The sequence below is a fragment of the Aedes albopictus genome, chromosome 1, assembly GCF_035046485.1.
Source record: "Aedes albopictus strain Foshan chromosome 1, AalbF5, whole genome shotgun sequence".
Lineage (NCBI taxonomy): Eukaryota > Metazoa > Arthropoda > Insecta > Diptera > Culicidae > Aedes > Aedes albopictus.
Window position 1 is genome coordinate 28,212,074 of NC_085136.1, and position 6,000 is coordinate 28,218,073.

Genomic DNA, 6,000 nt, shown 5'->3' on the forward strand with positions numbered 1-6,000 from the left:
ATGAGATGAGAGATGAGATGAGAGATGAGATGAGAGATGAGATGAGAGATGAGATGAGAGATGAGATGAGAGATGAGATGAGAGATGAGATGAGAGATGAGATGAGAGATGAGATGAGAGATGAGATGAGAGATGTGATGGGAGATGTGATGAGAGATGAGATGAGAGATGAGATGAGATATGAGATGAGATATGAGATGAGAGATGAGATGAGAGATGAGATGAGAGATGAGATGAGAGATGAGATGAGAGATGAGATGAGAGATGAGATGAGAGATGAGATGAGAGATGAGATGAGAGATGAGATGAGAGATGAGATGAGAGATGAGATGAGAGATGAGATGAGAGATGAGATGAGAGATGAGATGAGAGATGAGATGAGAGATGAGATGAGAGATGAGATGAGAGATGAGATGAGAGATGAGATGAGAGATGAGATGAGAGATGAGATGAGAGATGAGATGAGAGATGAGATGAGAGATGAGATGAGAGATGAGATGAGAGATGAGATGAGAGATGAGATGAGAGATGAGATGAGAGATGAGATGAGAGATTGAGAGATGATGAGAGATGAGATGAGAGATGAGATGAGAGATGAGATGAGAGATGAGATGAGAGATGAGATGAGATGAGATGAGAGATGAGATGAGAGATGAGATGAGAGATGAGATGAGAGATGAGATGAGAGATGAGATGAGAGATGAGATGAGAGATGAGATGAGAGATGAGATGAGAGATGAGATGAGAGATGAGATGAGAGATGAATGAGATGATGAGATGAGATGAGAGATGAGATGAGAGATGAGATGAGAGATGAGATGAGAGATGAGATGAGATGAGATGATGAGATGAGAGATGAGATGAGAGATGAGATGAGATGAGAGAAAGATGAGAGATGAGAAATGAGATAAGAGATGAGATGAGAGATGAGATTTGAGATGAGATGAGAGATGAGACGAAATATGAGTGATATATGAGATAAGATGCGAGATGAATTGAGAGACTAGATGAAAATGAGATAATAGATTAGATTAGAGGTGAGATGAGAGATGAGATGAGAGATGAGATGAGAGATGAGATGAGAGATGAGATAAGAGATGAGATGAGAGATGAGATGAGAGATGAGATGAGAGATGAGATGAGAGATGAGATGAGAGATGAGATGAGAGATGAGATGAGAGATGAGATGAGAGATGAGATGAGAGATGAGATGAGAGATGAGATGAGAGATGAGATGAGAGATGAGATGAGAGATGAGATGAGAGATGAGATGAGAGATGAGATGAGAGATGAGATGAGAGATGAGATGAGAGATGAGATGAGAGATGAGATGAGAGATGAGATGAGAGATGAGATGAGAGATGAGATGAGAGATGAGATGAGAGATGAGATGAGAGATGAGATGAGAGATGAGATGAGAGATGAGATGAGAGATGAGATGAGAGATGAGATGAGAGATGAGATGAGAGATGAGATGAGAGATGAGATGAGAGATGAGATGAGAGATGAGATGAGAGATGAGATGAGAGATGAGATGAGAGATGAGATGAGAGATGAGATGAGAGATGAGATGAGAGATGAGATGAGAGATGAGATGAGAGATGAGATGAGAGATGAGATGAGAGATGAGATGAGAGATGAGATGAGAGATGAGATGAGAGATGAGATGAGAGATGAGATGAGAGATGAGATGAGAGATGAGATGAGAGATGAGATGAGAGATGAGATGAGAGATGAGATGAGAGATGAGATGAGAGATGAGATGAGAGATGAGATGAGAGATGAGATGAGAGATGAGATGAGAGATGAGATGAGAGATGAGATGAGAGATGAGATGAGAGATGAGATGAGAGATGAGATGAGAGATGAGATGAGAGATGAGATGAGAGATGAGATGAGAGATGAGATGAGAGATGAGATGAGAGATGAGATGAGAGATGAGATGAGAGATGAGATGAGAGATGAGATGAGAGATGAGATGAGAGATGAGATGAGAGATGAGATGAGAGATGAGATGAGAGATGAGATGAGAGATGAGATGAGAGATGAGATGAGAGATGAGATGAGAGATGAGATGAGAGATGAGATGAGAGATGAGATGAGAGATGAGATGAGAGATGAGATGAGAGATGAGATGAGAGATGAGAAGAGAGATGAGATGAGAGATGAGATGAGAGATGAGATGAGAGATGAGATGAGAGATGAGATGAGAGATGAGATTAGAGATGAGATGAGAGATGAGATGAGAGATGATATTAGAGATGATATTAGAGATGAGATGAGAGATTAAATGATTAAACCACTGATTTTTTAACATATCTACAGTAGAACCTCCATGAGTCGATGTTCTTTGACACGATATCGACTCATAAAGGTAAATTTTTCCATACTGAAAAATAATTTCTGGGCTACTAGGATGGTCCCCCCAAAAGGTTCCCAAAGGATTTTTGTTACACTACTCGATATTTCCTTGAGTCGATGGTCCCTTCAATATCGACTCATGGAGGTTTTACTGTATATCATAAATAATGATCCTTGAGATGATCAATCCGTAAAACATTTGCTCTTCTTCCTATCACTTTCGGTACTTGAAATATTCTTCTGGCACGTGGCCACAAATTGGGAACCACTGATCTTTGCAATACAACTACATTGTGATAAGTACATACATACTCCCTGAAGGGCACACCTTTTATTCTTGAAAAATTCGCTTGGCCCATGACCACTTGGTTGGAAACCACTGAACTTAGAGAAACTGCCAAATTATTGATTGTAACTGAATAACTCATAACCTTTTCACAGGATAAAAAATTTGTGATTTCAATCTTCACAAACAAATTATAAAACTGACAAAAAACACTCCCCCGATTTACGCACTAAGGGTACGACCAGAGTGGACGCGTCACGCGACGCGACGTGGTTTTCCCATACGATTTGACAGACAGCTCCTTATTATTGATTGTTATTCCTTTGCGTGCAAATTTCCGCATCGCGCCGCGTGACGCGTCCACTCTGGCCGTACCCTAATGGGGAACGTGCGGTGTAGTGCTAGATTTGTAGTAATGAGCTGAATTTTAGTATGGTGAGAAGGTCAATTATCCGTTTCTGCAATGAAATGGTGCCAAAAGCGTGGGTATTATGATTCCTTGTCTAATTTGATGCCGCTTGAGCAAAAATTTGGATAACTATGTTGTTTATGTTGCAAGAAATGGAGAAAACAGCAACACTGTTGCCCAAAGTTTTGCTCAAACAGCATCAAATTGGGCAAGGAATCATAATACCCACGCTTTTTGCACCATTTTATTGCAGAAACGGAGAATTGACCTTCTCACCATACTAAAATTCAGCTCATTACTACAAATCTAGTACTTCACCGATCTGTCCTATTCCCAAATAGTACTCCCCCCAAGTTACCCTCCCCCAATTTACGCTCCCGCCGATTTGAGCGTAAATTGGGGTTTCAGTGTACCATGATACTATTGCTATTTTTGCATAAATAGCTCATTGGTGTGTAGTTTGAAAGTAAAGTGAAAATGAAGTCGATATAAATCCAAACTTTTTCGCGTGCACTTCAAAGCGGCTCAGATTAACTGCACAAACCGCTGATTAAATAATATCATAATATCCTGATTAAACGTAGCGATTACCTAGGCAATATTAGATAAAAAGGAGACTCACTAAACAGTTTAAATTGCTGCTGTAAGCCATGGTTTTCTGTTATTTGAAATGTTTCATGATATTGCGAATGAAATAATCAAAGATTGCCTTGGTGGTTGCGACGTTTAATCAGAATAAACTTCTATGAGCGGTTTACGCTGTTAAGTGAATCCCCCTAATTTCATAGCAATTTAATGAAACATTTCAGTAATGAGAAACTCATGGCTTACGCAGTTATTTACACTGTTTAGTGAATCCCCTTAATGTTCAGATGCAAAAGTGTCATCATAAAACAATCTAAAACTAGTGTATAGGCCATTATTCTGTATCGTTTCAAAACAGATTCTCTGCACAGCTTCGCAAAGTATCATAAGAGCCAAAAATTAATTGACAAATTACTTCGGAAGTGCACTAAAATGGTCCAGCACATTATTGCACCGCTCGAACAAAGCCAGCTGACAAAAGCAACAAAACCTCGAGCGACAACGACTAACAAGGACGAAGGGAACAAGTAAATGACGAACGGCAACATCCTCCCTCATCCCACCACCCAAGCGCATCATTTCCCGCCTGCTACGACGGGACCACTCATATCGGTCGCCATGTAGTTACAACGACGCGGAGCGAACCGTTCATCATCGAAAAGTCCTATATATCGGCGCACTCTTACTTCACATCCTCATTTTTCAATCAATAATTTTATTAAAAATTTCACACTCGCTCCTCGTCGACCTCTGTCCCTCACCCTGTAGTGGGTTCCTTGTTGCCATTAGTCACAAGAGCATGTCGATCCCTTGCTCTCCTCCTCCTCCCTCGAATGGGCGCCTCAAATTCCCCGAAAACCTCCCGCAATTTGAATTTGTTAATTAATTCGACGTGTTTCAACTCGCTGCTGCTGTTCTCGGGAACTTACCGTCTCTTTCTCTCCGACTGCGAACCATAATGGGTCTGCTATTTTCACATCCGATAATCCATTCCGGACGCCCGCCAATCTCGTCCCATCACCTCCGACCCGCGCGCAAAACCAACAACTGCGACGACAGTCTATTTAATGTTCCGTTCCGCTTCAGTAATTATCCTCTTATGAAAGTCAAATCAACTTTCGACGACTTCTGTTTCAGCTAATCAGAACCGACCGACACAACGAAATAACTCCCTCGGACGATGATGGGGGGGGGCACTCACTTCTTCTTCGTTCGACAGCGGTGACAATGATACACATCGTGGAAAATGACCTCCCGCCCGCGTCCCATCAAATTACCATTTCAAATAACAATGCCAATTTCTCCCTAATATGGTTCGCTTTCAAATGACCTCAAAAAGATGCACCACACCGCTTCACCACACACCACGACCACACTCGACACAGATCCATATTTTCGATTTTTTCACCGCCCTCAGGTTTTTCCCACAATCAGAACGCGGATTAGCAGCCGCCACCACTATTCAGCTGGGATTTTCTTCACAGTCCTCCACCACGCGCGAATCCTAGTGTGCGAGTCTCCTCGGCGAGCTGTTTGGCCTGCCTACTAGGATTCAATCATCTGGCGATGATGATGGCAGCAAGCAGGCCTCGGAAAACACAATGCTTGCTCCCCCAAAACAGCAGCGCGGATCATAGTTAGTATAGGGGATGCTGCATGGCTGATGAACGGAAAATGAGAGAAGCTCTCGTTCTCGCTCTCGTTTATCTGACACGCTTGGTGGAGCCCTCTTTTTGGGGATAAAACGCTTCCGCTTTTGACAGATGGTTGCAGGGTTCGAAAGCTGACAGATATGATGTGGGCGTGGATGGGGATGGTGAAGGGTGGCTAAAGGAGAATTTTATCTTGTGTGAATGTCCTAGGTTCGGATCAAAATGGTGTGCAAAAGACTGATGACAGAAGAAGATAGAAATAAAACCAGTTCCGTCGGTCAGAATGGATGCTGCGATGGAAGAAAGACAGTAGTGACATCTGAACGTGGCGGTAAAGCGTTCGTTACCACAAATGATAGGGGTCCTCACTCACAAAAACTCTCGTGTAATAAAGTAATAAAAAAAACTCAATACTTAAGCAATTAGAAGTTGTTGAAAAAAATGTCAAGGAAATCATTTGAAAATTGTGATGTCATGTTAATTCACGCATTCCGAATTTATATAAACCCATTTTCATCCAGACTCTAATTTATAAGACAGTAATTTTGAGGTGAATTTTGAGAATAAGGATAACACATTAGGACAGCATACTGTCTTGGGAAAATTTATTCAGAACATGCATACTAAGCATATGGTGAAAAATTTAGTTCATATTTGGCTCATTAGATGGCACAAACGTTGCTGCAAAGATTACTATGATCGAGCTT

The 6,000-nt window shown here is 41.5% G+C and overlaps 1 protein-coding gene across 1 annotated transcript in view; it reads right to left on the minus strand.

Annotated features, from left to right (window-relative positions):
• The window catches only part of LOC109428423 (gamma-aminobutyric acid receptor subunit beta-like), a 123,729-nt gene extending 118,449 nt beyond the window's left edge, over positions 1-5,280 (minus strand). The window contains exon 1 of the mRNA XM_062844281.1: positions 4,571-5,280. The gene's annotated coding sequence lies outside the window, so the exon portion shown is untranslated. The remainder of the gene's footprint in view (positions 1-4,570) is intronic.
• Positions 5,281-6,000: the final 720 nt, after the last annotated feature.